Consider the following 16,898-nt stretch of genomic DNA (forward strand, 5'->3'; position numbering starts at 1 on the left):
CTATCTGAACCCACAACAAGTGGACCAATTCATCTGCTAGAATCTTGCACATAGCACACTATGCTCAGAGAGCTAAGTGGTGATGGAATCAAAGCTGTCTAGGTAGTGCTTAGCATCTAATTTAAAAACTTCATATTCCTTATCTTAAAAAATAAAAACAGTATTTGGATATGACTCATAATGTCATTGTAAGATGGACAGATTTTTAACACATTCCAATATGCAAACTTATCTTCAAAGTAATCCATAAAGCACACAAGCTAAGAGTCCCCAAAATTCAGAAAAAAAAACAGGCTGTAGCAGTTTCATGGCTCTTTGTTCAAATTCAGAGGAAGAGCTATACAAGCAGACAAGAGGACAACTGCAAACTAAAATGTTGACTAAGGACTTGAACCGCTTAAAGCCAGTGGCAATGTTAGTCTTTCCGCCTGCGTATAGGACTTGAAAAATGAGCAACACATTGTTTTAGCCTAGCAAATGACTTGCAAGACAGAATGGACAATGAGGTATATTTTGGTCTATACAGTGAATTTGCTACTTGGTAACTTTGAAATATTATTTTAGTATTGTTTTGTGCAGGGCCTCACTCCAAAGCTTATCCTTAAAGAGTAAATTATGAGTTTAATCTATCAAGTAACAACTAAAAAAAATTATGCAATCTCACATTTCCACGTTAATCTTTACAAAAGCAATTCAAACCATGATTATAGTTATTTTAAAACAAACTACCAAAAATCCCACATTTTTAATTTCCCTCGCAACATGTGTAGCTATTAGTCTACCCTTGGTTTGCATGAGTGGGAAATCTGCAGACTCCTGAATAAGGGTTTTGCAGTGATAAAAAAACAAAAAAGGCATCAAAAACACTAACACTCATGGCAGTTTTATAAAAATTCCTTTAACCTACGAATCACCCAAGTCATATTTTCCACTAATTTGCTCTCTGTATTTTATTTCCGATTTCACCCAAACTGAACTTCTAGCACAGAGGGGCAAATTCTGTCGAATGGGACCTTCACTGGGGGCCAAACAGCCCTCGGTGGGTTGGCGCCGTGTAACTCGGATTCCCTGGGAAAGGCGAAGAACCTAGCTCTGTTCATCTGTTCCAGGTTTAAAATAGGATTTCAAGAAATTAATTTTTCTTCTGTTAAAACTGCATTGGGTAATAAACTCAGTTTCTTAGAAAATAGGTCTTTATGATGAGCACTTGAATCCAACTTCACCAGTAATCAAATAATTGGTATGGTCTGGCCAGAGAGTCCTCCCACCCTCAACCCCCAAACCTGAGAGACGGCAGTCGGGGCAGGGGGGAATGACTGTGCTTGCTAGCTGATTTTCTTAATGAGACTTCACCCAACATGTGTGAATATTAAAGTTACAACAAGAAGTAAGCCAAGTTCAAGTATTTAATAGAGTCATTCTTTTGCTTAATATGGAAACTTCCATCAGGAGCCTCACTTTTACAATAGTTGGGGCAATCACATTTTCATGCCCCAGCCCTCCCCTGCCACCAAAAATGCTGGCAGACAAATATTTCATGGGGTTTACCTCGTGCACAGGGTTGCTCTGGAATGGCATTCAGAGGAAAGCTGGACAGTGCACATGCTCCAGAATGCACACAGCTAGGGGGCTTGAAAGCGCTCTGCATACAGTGGAAGGGAAACTTTCCAAGCAATATTGCTGCCTGCTCTTATAAATTTAGCAACCACTTCAGCAAGCCAAAAGACGAAAGCTGTCTAATCTTGTTCAGTTCAGCCGAGTTGTTCAATAAAGTTTCAGAGTCAGTGCAGACAGGCTACGCCAGGCCAAATTATTGACAGAAACATACTGTCCACCATGGCAACAAGCAGAAGTCTGCTGCGAAAATGTAAGCAAACATCCCACTGCTCCAAGAGCATCTGCCAGTGGACTTTAACAGCCAAACACAAGGCAGCTCTTCCTGCTTCTCTATGTTTAACAGCTGCAAGCTAGGGGGTCAAATCGAAACATGCAATTCATGAAAAACTTTCAGCAAAAACTTCCTTTAAATACTGTCATGCTAATCCCACCTCCTACCTCCTTCTTTCTGTATATCCATGTTCAAGTGGAAGTTCACAAATTCCTCCCCCCCCCAAAAAAAAAATGCAGGGCTGCCCAAAGTAACACGTTTTAGAAACCATCCCAGATTTTCCAAACTCACCCAGAAGCAACTGACACGGAGTGGGACACTCTTAGAGCCAGCAACACAGAGAGAGCGAAAGCTGCAGACAGTGCCTAGGGTGTTTACAATAAAGGTCTAGAGACAGCAGTTAGGATGCGTGAAGCAGGACTTGAACACAGTCTAGTGTACTTCCTTATAAACTCCTGTGCGATTTCTCACTATAACCCAAGAGACCAGCTCTTTTTGCCCAAGACTTGAAAAGTTCCAAAGATTCTTCCAACACAAAGACAAAACTCTGCAAGTGTCACTGACTAGGGACACCTCCTGTCACCTCACAAAATTAGCTCATTAGGAGCTCCCAGTACACGTGTTCACCCTTTACTGTCTCCTTAAATCCCGTTTTAATGCCCTTCCTTCTCTTGCCCCAAGACCTAGAAGAAGCAAGGGTCAGAGAACAGACAATACTTACAACTCGGTCCCAGGCTCTGGCTAGCTACTGTCCGCAAACTTCTCTGGGGGAGCTCTCTTCTCTAGCTGCGCAGACCCCTCTAGGAACATTCTCGGTGTCTCGCTCCCTCTCCCAGGCAGTGCTGCTCCCATTAGAGGAATTAAAAGTGGTTGAAGCCATGCTAAATTTAACAAGCTCATTAGTATTCTTTGAGTGCTTCCGAGTGAACTCTCCCTATTCAAGGCGCTCTCTCCAGCAGAAGGGTCAGGCGGCTAATCATTAAATCAAACTAATGTCACCCTATCACAATCGGCCCCAGAGAAGGAGGGTTTATTATTTCAGTTTATGCTAAATAAACGGTTTTACAAATGGTCCCCAAGCAAGGTCAACAGCAGCTTCAATTACAAGACAAACTTAACAAGAGTTGCTATAAACCAAGTACTCTGTATTGACTTAGGAACAGGCTCGGCTCCACATATTGCCACTAGCAGGATTGTACAGGAATGCATATTGTAAAATAAAGAACGGGGTGAGCTTTTTTCTTTGCCAGAATTTGCGACTGCACAGCGACTCCTCATTCACCTCTCTCCAACCAGCTAGCCGCTCAGCTCAATTCACCCCACACAAAGGCTAGAACCCAGACCTCAATGGACCGAGTGAAACATGTTCAAAACTAGGCTCTCTATTGTGACTGAATTTCTTAACATCTTTTCAAAAAGCGGAGAATGCCTTGAGGCTAAAGGAAGAAACAGGCTAATGGTGAATTGGGAATTCTGAGCAAATTTCAGAGCCCTTTCCTCCTAGCTTTTGAGGTTGAAAGCAAGCTCTTTCCTTTCAAGTTTCAAAGTCCTTTTTCCTCCCGCAGTGTCACAGAAGGATTTGAAAAGAAGGTAATTGTGCTCGCAGTCTCCCTGATCAGAGCTTACGTCCTATTTCTGGTATTTCGGAATACTTCTTGCAATAATAGTGCATATAGCTCAATCCCTTAACCGGCCTGCACTCCGCAATTGCTCATTAAATGAACAATTGCGGGTATAAAATGCCTTTTATGTTCAAGGTCTGGATATAAGATAAGCATTCTAGGACTCTAAATTTGGTTTACTAAGGAAACTCTCCATCATTAAATTACAAAACTGAAGTCAGAATATCAGGCTTTCCCAGAAAAGTGCCACTCAGGCTGCAGTGAGCCCGAAGGAAGGGCCGATGGGGGTGGGGAGGGGGCATGAAACTGTCAAGGCAGGACCCGACGCTTAGCTTTCCAGCCCGAGGGGCTCCTCACCAGAAAATAATTTTTTCCATGTTTAAGACCTCAGGTTTGTGAAGCCTCATAATTTCTATATTGAATGATATGATAAAGTCATCTTCCAATGAATTAAAACACAGGACTGAGCTGCAATAGATACGTAGCAGACTAGTTTGGCCCCTCACTGGCAAACACCCCCCCCACACACACCTTCCACTGCCTTAAGAAAAGACTCCTTTACCACCATCATTTCTATTATCTTGTATGATCCCCACAACAACCCAACGAGTCTTCAAAAAGTTCATGGAAGGTGCACAGGATGAAAACACCAGGCCTGGATTTCAAAATGACTTTGTACCAAAATAAACAATTCCATTTTTGCAGGAACTTTTTGAAGTACCCTCATATTGGGCCCATTTCCAGATCAGAAACAGGCCTTGATGGGGAAGTGACAGGAGGAAAATTCGAGCTGCTCCTCACTGAATCCACCACACAGTCCTACTGACAGGACAGGAGGTCTGTCCCGTGGGCACCCACTGAAATGGGACCTGGGTGTGCACCGCCAGCCCCTGACCACCACCAATAAAAGGGAAAAAATATATTTTGTTTGCATAGAAATTTTCAAAATTCACATACTCTCCCATTAAGTTTGTTTTTTGGTCTTTGGTTCTTTTTGGTCAGCATAACCCACTCCTGGGAAACACCTAGTGAGGCCCAAGGGACAATCTATGGGGACACATGGGGCCAACATGGAGCAGGGGGTGCAGTGAGACCCTCTCCCCTTACCCTCCCCAATTACCCACAAGGACACACAGGGCTTCCTTGCACTGCATACGTTCAGCTGCACTGTGGGGTTCAGTCAGTGGCTTCCGTGTGTGCCTGGACCTTTAAGTGTGCTTCCAGAAGCTTCTTGGGGCCCCACCCTCCTGCAGGGCCCAAGACACAGAACCTCCTTTTCTGATATCCTCCCAGGCAATCGCCTCACCATGTTTGGAAAGGGCATTGCTCCATTTTCTCTTATTATGCATTTGTTGCATCGTGTCAGCTTTTCCTGCTTTGGTTATTTACATTTTGGGGTTTTTAGGATCAAAACCAATGAAACCCAAGCCCTTCCCTCCCTGTTTCAGAACTCTCCTTGTGAGTTTTCAGCAGAGAGGTCAGAAATGAAAACGACAAGAGACTAAGAGTATCTGCCAGCCCTGTAGAATTACGCTAAGAAGGGGACATAAAGTTCCTGTAGCAGCACCAGGCTGCGGTTCTGCTAAGCCAGGGGCCACTCTCTAGAATGTCTAGAGCTTGGTTTCCAAAGACTGCGAGCAAACAAAGCCTTCCCTAAGAACACCGCCAGTACCCTCGGGGTCAGGCATTGCCCTTGTGCGGCTCCACATACATCTCCCGTTGACAATGACGGATGACAGAGGGAGGGGCCCAGATGGATCAGGAGTGAGCATTTCGCTTTGTTTGCAACCTTTAAAACGCACTGTCGCAAAAGCTGTGGCAGGATTGGAAGCCTTGGAGAAAATCAAGTGACAACCTCCCCTCACTGATGACGGGGTAATTCTCTCTTCCTACTTTGATCAACCAAGAGGTCCCAGCGTGAAAGGAGAGAAAGTAGGCAATGTTCTCCAACAGAGTCATAGGAATATCCTCATTGTTTTAATGTTTCTGGTGTTCTTTTTGCCAAAGAATAAAGCAGAGTGTAGAGTGACTAACACAGCACCAGGTCTTCCCCGGCAACCATTGGCTGTCAAGAGCAGCAGGTCTGTGCCCAACCAAAGACCAAGTTCCCAGCTCAGCACACACCACTCAACTTCAAGCTGGGAGCAGGCAGAAAGAGCAAAGTGAAAATTCAGACAAACCTAAAAGGCTGCTGCCCTACTGCAGCTGAGAGCTTGGATGGAGCAAGGAGCCTCCTGCCTTTTGGAAAATAGGATAATGATGAATAGATAACACTACCAGCTCACCAAGTATGCGCTGTGGCCTCTAGGATTCCCATTCATCTTTCTGGGATTCCTAAATCCTCACAAAAAATAAGAGATTGACAATCTGAACCCTGCCCCTGGGAGGATGCTCCTGAATGTCGATGACGTGGACAGCAAAGCTTACTGCGACCTTGAGCACACGCTGAAGTCCAAGCACAAATGCAAAGGTACTAACCAGCATTCAGAGTTTCTGATAAAAAGCAGTAGCCAAACCAGGCATGCATCTGGGAAGAAGAAAATACACACAAAACAGTACAATTAGGGGCCACTGGGGGCTTGCCTTTAAAAGGAGGAGGAGATCTTCCTTATTTTCCATGAGCTTGGAAGGCCTTGCCCTGAATTAGTAATTCTAAAACGTCACGGAGCTTCTTCTATTAGCCTGCTATTAGTTGCTAGTCACTGCTCACACAGAGTGAGTTAATTAGTGACATCAAAGGCAGTACAATAAATTCCCAGGAGGGTCAACATTTTTCCCTTCTGCTTAATAGTGCATTTATGCCTATCTGTGAGTAACAGTCTCGTGAACATTTAGGTGTTAGAGATTTCTTCAGGAACTCAAGTTCAGTCATTTATTAGCAAAGAGTGCAGAGTCTCTTTCTTACTTTGCACATACAGACCTGAGCATTTAAGATTCCATAATGAGATCCCCAGCCAAGAGTTGAAGAGAAACAATGAAATGCCTGTTCACAAGGCCAAGGTGGCCAGGTGGTTGCTGCCTGGCTACATCCACCAATGGGAAGGACCCTATCACACTGGAGCTCTAGCCCACTCCATGTGGTTGGAGGACTCAAAGCCAGGTCTCCTTTATTTATTTGAATGGCATGAAGCCAGAAACACACACACACACACACACAGCTTACATCTGCTGGTTCACTCCCCAAATGTCCACAACAATCAAGGCTGAGACAATACAGAAGCCAGGATTGCAGGTTTCCTACATGGGTGGCAAGGACCCAACTACTTAAGCATCACCTGTTGCTTCCCACAGTATGCGCTAGTAGGATAGCAAGCTGCAATCAGGAACAGAAGGAACAGAGATGGGACTATTACCTAGGCACTCTTGACATGGGATGAACATGTCCCAAGTGACATCTTAACCACTATGCCTGCTTTCCCTTTAAAGGTAGGAGGAAATAACCCTCTGCATGTAGCAGCTTCTTCCAGGAATGCTTTCAAAGGGTGATTCCTAGGCTCCCATCCTCCCCTGTCCCCTGCTCAGCCCCATTCCCTAACCTTTTTACCACTTTTTTTTTAACTGCAGAAGTGAGCACAGACTTAACTGGTTTCATCTGGGGTGCTTATACTGCATGTTTGTGTTTTTAGAGGATCATATAATGAGAAGGCCTGCGTATATTGTGGTTTTCTCTTTTTAATAACATTTGACTGACCACTGCACAAACCTCTTGGAGAGAACATTCCCGCTATCAAGAGTACACCATTATTGTACCAGAATGAGCTGGAGGCCACCATCACAAGGTAGTGGACAGGAAGCAGGACTCACTGATGTTGGATCAGCCACTGGGAAAAGGCCAGGAGTCTGTGACTGGCACCCCCTTGAGCGATGGCGACTGTGTGCTGTGAATCTGGCACTTAAGAAACCCGAATGGAAACACCACTGTTTGATTGTCACAGTTTTTCCAAAGGCATGAATTTTCTAGGCAGCCAGTTTCTGGTTAGTTATAGCCACAAAAGTCTGCAACTTCAGAAAACTAGCAGACAATGGCTCACATACTGTCACGAGGGAATAAGGGTCACAAATCCTAAGCTCTCCCAAGGCACACCCCCATGGTCACAGCTGAGACAGGACACTGGGGTGTCCCAGCAGCTCTCGTCTTGTCAGACAAGGACAAGCTAGCAGCAGAGGCCACACCAAGTCTATCCCCCAGGCCCCCAGGGACTGAGAAGCCGGCCACGGACCACCCTTTCCTTTCAGCACAACTTTAGCCAGCTTTCCAGGAATATTCAGGAGCAAGTGGGCCAATGCATTCCCAAAGGGATACATACTCTTACCTTGGCAAAGCGCTGATAGAAATGATAAAAGAAATGACCAGTCAACCACCTTTCCACAATACAATTTTCCTACCGATCTGTTTTTTCCAAAGCCCTCCAACTAAACTCTATTAATCAACCAATCAATGACAACTAACATTCAGTCACTATGAAGAAGTGCCTCACCTGTCTTCAGACCGCCTTTATCAGGAAGGCACTGTAGTTATCCTCTTTAACCAAAGGAAGACACTAAGGAACTGGGAAAGTAAGTCACCTATCCTGGACACAGCAGGTTCCTCAGTAGAGCCTGCAGCCAGCTGTTTGACTTTCAAGTGGACACTTTAAATATTTGCCTATGAGACCTCCCACGCAACGTCAATAAATACAAAATAAATTTGAACTTGAATTGTGATCAGTATCCCAAAGCGTAGTTCTGTAAACCTCATAACTACTCAGAAGCAGTTACAGACAATATGGAAATCAGTGAGTGTGGCTGTGTTCCAGTGAAACTTTATTTACAGACACAGTTTGAATGTCACATAATTTCCATGGTCACAATTGAAGTTGTAAGAATTTACTCTTGGCTCCAAAAATGGGTAGTAGATACAAAGTAGCAGATGTGTAGGATGAACAAGTCCAGAGACCCAACATACAGCACTAGGACTGCAGGTAACAAAATTGTACAGTGTACCAGCTTCATGCTCAGAATGTAGCTGCTGTTGCCACAAAACCAAAACTAAGTGGTTATACGAAGTGATGGATATATCAATTTGCATTGCTATAGTAACATTTTTGCTATGTATCTATATCCCACAACAACCTGTTGTATACATTAAATATACACAATAAAATTTATTTTAAGAAAACGAATAGTAGGCTGGATTTGGCTCCACTATGAGCTAACTGCGATTTGCCAGGCCTCCCCTTGAGGAACATACACACTTCAGATTTAAAGCTTGCACCCAGAAAACAATTAGGAACATTACAATAACATCATAAAAGTAATGTTGAGTGTTAGGGAAGTTATCAGGAGATGGTAACTTTGGCGCAGCATTAAAGGCACACATGAGGGGGTCTTCAGAAAGTTCATGGAAATGTGTATGGTGAAAAACCTACACAGGGATTTCAAAATTTTTGCACAAAAAGAATGTTATCTTTTAATTCTATCTTCCCACTAGCTTTGTGAAGTACTCTCCTATATTTCCGTAAGCAACCAAGTGTACCAAGTGGTTTAAGTTCCAGGATGTTATCTTTCTTTCAATGTTTATGTATCTGTTTTCAGTCAAGGCAAGGAGAGATGGGGGAGAAGGAGAGAGAAAGAGAGAGAGAGAAGATATCTTCCATCCAAGGATTCACACCCCAAACTCTTGCAACAGCCAGGGCTGTACAGGCCAAAGCCAGGAGCCGAAAACTCCAGCCACACCTTCCCTGTGGATGGCAGGGACCTAGGCACTTAAGCCATCACCCACTGCCTCCTGGGACATGCTAACGGGAAGCTGGATCAGAAATAGAGTAGCCAGGACTTGAACCAGTATGGGATGTAGGGTCCCAAATAGCAATTTAATCCACAGCGCCCCAATGCCCACCCCTGTATAACATACCTCAAGGAAAAAAATTGCAAATGCAAAGGCAATGATTTATATTCAAAGATGTTTGTCACAGTGCAATTTATAACAAGAAACTAAAGTGTAACTGTCCATTTACCTTATGATATGATGGAATATTACGTCATTAAATACATAGCTTTAATGAACAGAGGAAAGTAAGGGCAAACACTCATTACATCGAACTTTACTTTGTGCCAAGCACTGTTCTAAGCACCTTATACCTGATGATTCTGTGAGGTCAGTGTGATTATGATCCGAATTGCACAGATGCAAAAACTGAACCATATGTGTCCCAGAATTCACAACTAGACAGTGGCAGAGCCTGGATTAGAATCTGGAGTCCACTCACCTACCTGCCAGGCTAAACTGTTTGTGAGCATCTTAAAGATTCAACTTTTTGGAGGAAAGGAAGGTGGAAGGAAGAGAACTACATAATTATTTCTAGGAAAAAAAAAAAAAAACCTTCAGGAAATGTACCAGAATAGCATGAAAATATTCTCATGGATTACTTCTTTGTTTACCTTCTATATTTCCCAGTCGTTTTAGAATAAGGAAAAAGACAATCAGTTTGAAGTTTTAAAAGTTTTTGTTAAATTCATTTGAAAGACTGAGACAGAGAAGAGAGAGCCCATCTGCTGGCTTTCTCCTCAAATCCCCACAATGCAAGGGGCTGAGCCAGGCCAAAGCTAGACGCCAGGAACTCCATCCAGATCTCCCACATGTGTGGCAGGGGCCAAGCTACTTTGAGCCATCACCTGCTGTATTCCAGGGTGTGCATTATCAGGGAGCTGGATTCAGCAGGAACGACAGGACTCAAACTCAGCTTCCAACCTGGTGCCCTAAACACTGTGCTAATTTTCATCCTATCATAAGAATGATGCTCTCTATAATTCTCGAAAGAAGTCCAAATTAGGTACACACACAGATAGAAAAATTATCCCATAAATTTATCTTCTGAAGCCTTACTCAAACTATTATACCTCTTAAAACAGCTATGATACAATAAGGTACTTCAAAAAGGTCATGAAAAAACTATGCAGGGTTTCAAAAATCTTTTGCACTAAAATAAACTTATCTTTTAATTTTATTTTGTTGTGAACTTTTTTAGTGCCTTTATAGTAAAGACACAGTAAGCGAGTTTTACATGTATTAATAGCACCTAAAAATTACTACAGGGCTTTATGGAGATATGAATAAATTAGCTTATTTAAAAATCACACAACCATTTTAATTATTTTATATTTATACACAGATGACTTCCAAACTAGTGCTAAAAATGTCCTGATGTCCCTCCTGGCAAGATTGTGACCCTAACTTCCAGCAGGCCAGCCCCAGAAGACGTGCAAGGACGAGCGTGTTAGCAACACTGATGAGTGTCCCTCAACTGCTCATTTACTGGTCACTAAGTGCCAGGCCAGAGCTAACTGCTCCACATGCATTCATCCCACTCAGTCGCCACGGGCCTTTGTGGCATGCAGTATCATCTCCCAGGTTCAGGTCAAAATTCTAAGGTTTAACAGGGATTAAGCAAGTTGCTTAAAATTGTTTGCTATGATTTTAACGTGTTCTCCAAAAGTCTGAATGTTGGAAACTTGGTCTTCAATACAGCAATATCGAGGTGGGCTATGTAGGAGGCAACTCGATCATGAAGGTTCTGTCTTTGTGAATGGATTCATGCATTCATTCCTGGACTGATGGGCTATCGCAGGAGTGGTTCTGTTATTAAAAAAAAAAAAAAAAAAAAAAAAAAAAAACTCACTCTGGCTCACTTGCTCTGTCTGTCACGTGATGCTCTCTGCCACATCCTGATAAGTGAGAAGGTCCTCACGTGACGCTGAAGCAGACGCTGGCACCAGGATCCAGAACTGCCCAGCCTTCACAATCATGAGTTAAATAGAATTCTTTTTTTTTTTTTTTGACAGGCAGAGTGGACAGTGAGAGAGAGAGACAGAGAGAAAGGTCTTCCTTTGCCGTTGGTTCACCCTCCAATGGCCACCGCGGCTGGCGCGCTGCGGCCAGCGCACCGCGCTGATCCGATGGCAGGAGCCAGGTGCTTCCTCCTGGTCTCCCATGGGATGCAGGGCCCAAGTACTTAGGCCATCCTCCTCTGCACTCCCTGGCCACAGCAGAGAGCTGGCCTGGAAGAGGGGCAACTGGGACAGAACCCGGCACCCCGACCGGGACTAGAACCTGGTGTGCCGGCGCCGCTAGGCGGAGGATTAGCCTGTTGAGCCACGGCGCCGGCCAGAATTCTATTTTTTTTAAATCACCCAGTCTCAGGTGTCCTGTTATAGCAACAGAAAATGGACTAGGACATCACCCCAGAGGTACGTGATGACCCAGGCATGACTTTCTCACGCAGTACCATGTTCCTGTTTTATTAACCCCTGCAAAGTCTCTTCTGCAGAGGATCTTGAAAGCTATAGAACCTTGCCTTGCTTGCCATTTTCCCCTAGGTATCTGCGAAGATTACCTCTGCTTATGAAGCCTACCAAGAAAGGAAACTTCAGGCTTTAATAAAATGAACTTAGTTGTAAACTTCAAGCCAATCATGAAATGTGGTCCAGAAACTTCTCTGAAATCCTTGTTCTACTCCTGCTGTTGTTACTGCCAAGTCTGTGTCTTGCAGTGCACACGGCACCTGATGCCCAAGCTAAATTATTTTCTGGTAACTGCATTTGTCTCCACCCTTCCCTGCCTCAACTTACCTTTCCATAATGTCTCTGAATAGCTGTTTTGTAGAATATTTTACACTGTCTTCTGGGAGATTGTGTTGCAGGTTTAGATGCAAGAAGTAATCGATTATCTGGTTTATATTTAACTTAACAATCGCTCCACCAGTTAAAGCCACATGTAGTTTATTAAAAGGGGCATATGTCCAATTACTAAAGAAGCATATGGTTTATAAAGAGGGAAAATGTGTACTTGGAAGCAGCTTTGCTTGGATTATTTACCAACAAATGAACGACCCTTCATGCTGCCCAGGAGTAAAATCCACCCCCAAAGGCCAGGAGGGAATGTTGAATGAGTCATAAAGTTGGGTTCATACTACATACATGTTCTCCCTTCATAACTAAAGATGATTATCAAATTATAGCAAATTTAAGAAAGTTTTCTCTTTTTCTAATCAAGAACAAAACCAGACTACTTCTTAAAATGCACTATTAGGAATTGTAACCGTTCCTAAAAATGCCAGATATATTTCCATTCATGCAATATTAAAACTAACAAGCGTCTTTTCAATTTCTTTTAATGATGGGGCATGCAATAAAAATACAGCAGTGCTTCATTTACCCACAGGAGCTGGAGCAAAAAGGACCAAAATAAATAAATAATAAACTTACATGGGCCACTTACCAAAAATAAAATCATCTCATTCAACCTTTTACGGGAGGCGCATGCAGCATTTTGAAAGCAAAAATTCTCATAACACAGACCTCCACTTAAAAATCACTGCCAAGGGCTGGAACCATGGCAGGATGTTATTTCTTTTTCAATTTCTTTTTTAATGTTTGGGTATTAATGACATCAGCAGCCATGAAGTATAATAAGGCAGCATGGTATAATAAAAGGAGTTAGAAAAACCTAGTTCCCAGACTTGCTTCTAGCACTTAATGGGTGTATGACCGAGGGTATGTTAAGACACATCAGATGGTCAGTTGCCTCTTCTATAAAAGGCAGATCATAAAACTTGCTCCCTTGCTTCATTGGGTTTTCTGAGGGTTGATATAGGAACATATGAAGCAGATCTTTAAAAACTACCATTTCTGAATCCTAGGTACTATCACTAAGCTCACGATATGTGGGAATAATGCCAAATAGGGAGGGAAGATGGAAGTACACTGGTCAGAGCTGGGAGACCATCTAGTGCCAGTGCTGAAAAGCTCTACCTCTAGGCATGTCATAGAGTTTCCCTAGGCTGCTGCTTCCCTTGCTAGAAAGTGAAACATGACCACTCAACTCCAGCCAACCCCTCATGCATGTTCCTCCAGAGAACAAATCAATATTCTCCTTTATCAGGCACCAGGGAGATAAGATCCCTTATTTCACATTTTAAAAAAGCCTAATTTAAGGCCAGCACCGTGGCTCAACAGGCTAATCCTCTGCCTAGTGGTGCTGACACACCGGGTTGTAGTCCCGGTCGGGGCACCGGATTCTGTCCCAGTTGCCCCTCTTCCAGGCCAGCTCTCTGCTGTGGCCAGGGAGTGCAGTGGAGGATGGCCCAAGTGCTTGGGTCCTGCACCCCATAGGAGACCAGGATAAGCAACTGGCTCCTGCCTTCGGAACAGCGCGGTGCGCCGGCCGCAGCGCGCCAGCCGCGGTGGCCATTGGAGGGTGAACCAACGGCAAAAGGAAGACCTTTCTCTCTGTCTCTCTCTCTCACTGTCCACTCTGCCTGTCAAAAAGTAAAAAAAAAAAAAAAAAAAAAAAAGCCTAATTTAATAACCTGTAATTATATCTAGTCATTTGTTTCACCCACTTCTCTGATATACCTTGAGTAAAGCTCAAAATCAACATTTATTGGAGACAGAGAACTTCCATCTGCTAGCCACTCCCCAAATGCCCACAGCAGCCAGGGCTGGACCAGGCTGAAGCCAGGAGCTGGGAACTCAATCCGGGTGCCCCACATAGGTAACAGGGATCCTACTCCTTGACCCATCACCTGCTGCCTCTCAGAGTGCACATCAGCAGAACCTGGAATGAAAGCAGAAGAGCGGGGACAGGAACCAGACACTCCAGTACGAGACCAGAGCATCCCAAGCAGTGAGTGAACCACCATACTAAATGTCCACGCCACATTTTACATTTTTAATGGCTGAGAAATCATCAAAAGAATACTATTTCATGACACACAAAAATCATATGAAATTTCAGATTTCATTGTCCTTGGGTAAAGTTTTATTGGAACACAGCCAGGCTCATTCATTTTCACGCTGTCTACGGCTGCATTTGACTTAGAACAGCAGAGTCCAGTAGTGCCGGAGACAGTCGGGCCTGCACAGTTATGAAAATATCCACTAGTGTGCTATGCCCCTGACCTGCCTGTCCTCCGGACATGCTGAGAACATGCCTTAGGGAAACTATGCAACGTATCTTGTAAATATATACAAAAATAAAGCAACCACCCCTTCAAAAATGCTTCATCTTCATGCTTCCAAGCCGTAAATAATGAGGTGGATACCAGCAGTGCCCCACTTTGCAGCTAAAGGAAACAGACTTAGTGAAATTAACTCCCTCCCAGTGGCAAGTCATAGATCAAATCAGTTCTCTATGATTTTAAACCTGACAATTATAGGACCCAAGCTGGCATATAAGTTTGTTAACAGGAGGCACATCTAGACGTGAAGTTTCTGAGACTTCCTGTCTCATCAAAGTGGGAATTTTCTGCTCAGATTCAGAAGCAACAGCCGTCGGGATGTTTCTGCATCTTGTGTGCAGTGCAGGCTGGGTCCACACAAACAACACAGACAGGCCTGGGTCAGACCTGTTCCACACTCAGTTCACACAGATGCAGCCAAGCCAAGGGCTGGTGTCCCAGGACGGGACAAGGAGTGAAAACAAAACACCTGCTGCCCTTGAGGCTCTCATGGTTGATTTTTCTAGACATCGAGCAATCAGAGAAGGGAAGTGGAGCCCACAGAACGGACCATAAAGGAAGTATGAGGCAAGCACACAGTGGGGAAGGGCTCCGCTCCAGGTGCTGAGTATGGAGCACAGACGGGGTGGACCTTCACAGAGGAGGTCTGGACGAGAGCACACTTAGAAATGTTTCAGATTCAAATCGGCAGCGGGACTGACCAACCTCAGCCTAACCGCTCGGTGACACATCAGCTCACCCACAATATAATAACTGCTCTGCTAGTCCAAAGCAGTAGTTTGAGTTGAGCACATTTGTATTTTGTGCAGTTCCCTTTATCCTTTAACTCACACGGTATTGACATAAAGGGAAATTCTTATATCTTGGCAGAAAAGCTTTACATTTAGATAAATAACAGATTTCACACCATGCTGCTGCCGAATCATCCAAATACGAATCCTTCCATCCTAATCTCATCGTCTGGTCCTGTTATACAAAAGAGTGCAAGAAAAGTTGGCAAAGATGACTACCAAAAAAGACAGAATCCAGATTTTGTGTGTGCCTGACAACTTCATTAATTCTACTGGGTCCCACCAGTCTATTCTATGACTTGTAGAAAGAAAAAAAAAAAATTCTGGTCCAGCTAGCAAATGTGAACAGCTCCTCCCTAAAGCAAATGCATGTGGTTCCATCAGCAGAACGTAGAACGTCAGCAACCCTCAGGACTTCAGCCTCTGCACGGCCAAGGGGCGGCTGCCTCCCTTGGCTCTGAAGCAGCCCAGCCTTGCAGAGCTCTGCTGCCTAACGGAGGCTCGTTTTTGCTTCCCTTCCTATGAATTATTGGCTCTGAAGTGCTGGAGAGAAGAGATCCAAGGGAAGGAGCAGGAAAATGCTTTCTTGTATTTTCAAACTAATCTTCAAATCTATACCACAAACCAGTGTTCTCTTGTCAAATGAAAATCACATTCACACATTGTAGATCTTCCATCCAAACAGTGATTCTTTGCAGTACTGATTCCTTTCTATAATAGTCAGGCCATAGTCTTCTTGCCATGGGCCTCATACTAGGAATAAAACCAAGACAGTCATTTATCTCCATGTACCTGCCTCTCCTTTCATTCTGCTGCTCTCTGCCCCACATTAAAGAGTGCTCTTCCATCTCGCCTCTGACTGCTACACCTCTCCGAACACCTTCAAAGAAAGCTCCTCCCCATCACCAACCCACCCCTGCCCTGTAGCTACCTACCTGGCTCGGATTTGCCTGTGCTCCGACTGCAGTTGTCTTTGTCTTTTCTCTCGTTGGACCCAGTGCTGCCTCCATCCAATACAGTACCTCTCTTCTTTCTACATCAGAACCCCTGAGCAAACCATGGGTCTGGCAAACCCAGTGACTCTCCTCCTTAACTGGTATAGCTTTCACTTGACCTCTGATGTTTTTTTTTTTGTTTGTTTGTTTGTTTGTTTTGTTTTTTGACAGGCAGAGTTAGACAGTGAGAGAGAGAGAGACAGAGAGAAAGGTCTTCCTTTTTCTGTTGGTTTACCCCCCAAGTGGCCGCTACAGCCAGCGTATTGTGGCCAGCATGCTGCGCCGATCCGAAACCAGGAGCCAGGTGCTTCCTCCTGGTCTCCCATGCGGGTGCAGGGCCCAAGCACTTGGGCCATCCTCCACTGCACTCCTGGGCCACAGCAGAGAGCTGGACTGGAAGAGGAGCAACCAAGACAGAATCCGGCGCCCCAACCAGGACTAGAACCCCGTGTGCCAGAGCCACAGGCAGAGGATTAGCCCATTGAGCTGTGGCGCCGGCCTGTTTTATGGTTTTCATGGTTCCATCTGAATAGACTTGAAATCTGCTGATGTAAAAAATTATCAGACTATAAATTTGCAAAAATACATATTCTAAGTTAATGGCA

The 16,898-nt window shown here is 44.2% G+C and overlaps 1 protein-coding gene across 3 annotated transcripts in view; it reads right to left on the reverse strand.

Moving 5' to 3' along the window:
* GLI3 (GLI family zinc finger 3) overlaps nucleotides 1-16,898 on the reverse strand; it is a 279,339-nt gene that overhangs the window by 187,898 nt on the left and 74,543 nt on the right. The gene's annotated exons all lie outside the window — the stretch shown is intronic.

The sequence above is a fragment of the Lepus europaeus genome, chromosome 20, assembly GCF_033115175.1.
Source record: "Lepus europaeus isolate LE1 chromosome 20, mLepTim1.pri, whole genome shotgun sequence".
NCBI classification, from domain to species: Eukaryota; Metazoa; Chordata; class Mammalia; order Lagomorpha; family Leporidae; genus Lepus; species Lepus europaeus.